At 39.0% G+C, this 2,520-nt stretch overlaps 1 pseudogene; it reads left to right on the top strand.

Annotated features, from left to right (window-relative positions):
• Window positions 1-995: 995 nt before the first annotated feature.
• LOC149146871 (tubby-like F-box protein 13 pseudogene) lies at window positions 996-1,352 on the top strand (annotated as a pseudogene).
• Window positions 1,353-2,520: the final 1,168 nt, after the last annotated feature.

The raw sequence follows: 2,520 nt of genomic DNA, 5'->3' as shown, positions 1-2,520 counted from the left end.
GACTCCCGCAAGGGAGAGCCCAAGAAGATGGAAGGATCATGAAGATTAAATCTATACTCTGTACATAGAATAATATAGAGCGTGTATTTGTCTCTGTGTTACTGTGTTTGTAAGCCCAGGAAGATGGAAGGATCACGAAGATTAAATCTATACTCTGTACATAGAATAATATAGAGCGTGTATTTGTCTCTGTGTTATTGTGTTTGTAAGATTGATGTGGTTGAGACGATCTGTGTTATTGTGTTTGTAAGATTGATGTGGTTGAGACGATCGACATTGGGAGAAGCGCAACTGTATTGCTACTTGTGTGGAGAAGCCTTCTGTGTGCTGGATCCCGGTCCTATGCATCGTCACTCTTTGAGAGAAATCGTTGTGAGATTCCTTATCGGATTAGAGCTGGGACCAGAGAGCCTTGTTGATTATTGACTTAAATATTGCCTTATGCGGGTGCAACGACACTGGGAATAAGTTTTGGACAACTCACTCTTTGGAGAGCTTGTTGAAGCACGCTGTACAATCGTTTACATCCAGAAACCGCTTTGTTTATAAGACACTTGCTATCATTTGGTTTTATGTATGTACCGTTACTCTGGATCTGAGACCTACCGTCCAGTCCCTGTTGCATGCCGAGTTTCTATACGTCTAGGTTTCAAGTCGCAAAAGAGATCGATCAGGCATCAAGAGATTTCAGACATCAAAATCTCTTGTTGATCGTGAAAGATCTGCGTGAGAAGTGGAGTCGGGGACATCTTATTGGATTAGCAGAAACTTGCCGCCATTTATGAGAGCGCTCTCCTAGGAGCTCAAGACATGGAGACGTGGAATGGGCCTGTAGGAGTGAATTTAATATTTTTATTTTGCGCTCCGTGGAACAGTGGCTGGAGACGTGGAATGGGCCTGTAGGAGTGAATTTAATATTTTTATTTTGCGCTCCGTGGAACAGTGGCTGAGTATTTTATCTGGAAGGAAAGCTTTTATGGCAAGATACTACAGAAATGTCGAGATGTCTGAGAAGCATAATGCGTGAGATTAAGGAAGTGCGAAATGGAATTGGCAACATCTCTAGGCGACGAAGTTTTGACATGAAGGTTTTACACAACCACAGGGCAAGGTCTCAGGCAACCATAGATGATACTCTGAGTCGAGTTCTCTTTGTCCAACAAAGTCGATGGGCCAATCTTCCACCAGAATTACTTCATAATGTGATTCAACGCTTGGAAGCTAGTGAAGGTACCTGGCCGGATCGAAAAAATGTAGTTGCCTGCGCTGGCATCTGCAAGTCTTGGCGTGAGATAACTAAAGAAGTTGTCAAAACACAGGAGCAATGTGGAAAGCTTACATTTCCAATATAGTTGAAAAAACCAGGATCACGTGATGCACCATGCAATGTTTTATCAAACGAGATCGGTCAACTTCTACATACAAATTGTTCCTGGGCCTAAGTCCTGCATTGCTGGTTGAAAATGGTTCATTTTAGTCGGAGTGAAATCAAGTTTTTTTTAGAATTGTGGAGATGTCATTGTTGCAGTTTTATTTTGGCAGTAGGTGTGTGAGAAGCATGTGACGAATCGTATTTTGGAATATTTGTGTTTATGTGGATTTCAGTTATATATATATATATATTTTGTAAGTTATATTTGGTGCAGAACCAATGATTGTACATATATATTTTGTAAGTTATATTTGGTGCAGAACCAATGATTGTACAGTATAACATAATTCAAATCAATAGTTTTTGGCGTTTGGAAACCCTTAACATATTATTGATTTAATTGTGTTTACATACTGTTATGGTTTGTTGTTCTCGGTGCTCAGAAATCCCTAAACAAAATTATAGGTTATAGTGTGTGAAATAGGGCAAGTTGTTAGATCAACTTTTAAATACAATTAGTGTTCAGATCATCTGCCTAGCAATTGATGGGTAGCCGAAAGAGAAATATTCGACAGATGGTGATTGGTCCATAGGATGGATCATTATTTGATAGCTCTTATCGCGGAAGCCCCAACAAGCCAAATTGTCAATATTGCTGATCTTGCAAAGTTCATCAAAGATGGTTAGAGATAAGTATGTCTTAAATGAGTTGAATAGGAAGCTCGAATATTGTGGTGTTGAAAAGAGCGTTGTCTGGAGAGTTTACAGTGGGGACAAGTGCTGAGGAAGATCAATCAGACAAATGACACATGCTGATTGTAATTTATTTTTTGTAATGATGTAAATGTAAGCATTAAAGGGGGAACTTGGAAATAATGCTTACATTAGTAAATTGATAGATTAGGTTGGTTGGTTGTTGGAATTTGTTGAGAGATCTTCTTAACAAGCAATTCCTTATTTGGAATCTGTTGGATCTCATGAGCACTATTTATGTGGCTTGTAATTGTCTTTGATTATAATATACGAATTATTTGTGTGTAATCCGTTCACCATGTTTGCTCTTCCATTTTTCTTGTTCGAGGGGAGCAGGGTGAATAAGCACGCTCAATATCAAGATCAACTGTTCAAAGGGTGTTAATATATACCTT

The sequence above is a fragment of the Pinus tabuliformis genome, chromosome 9, assembly GCF_031772625.1.
Source record: "Pinus tabuliformis cultivar Carrire ecotype Pingquan chromosome 9, CPIR1, whole genome shotgun sequence".
Lineage (NCBI taxonomy): Eukaryota > Viridiplantae > Streptophyta > Pinopsida > Pinales > Pinaceae > Pinus > Pinus tabuliformis.
The sequence above is the reverse complement of the archived record's forward strand: the minus strand, read 5'-3'. Positions and strand labels throughout refer to the sequence as shown.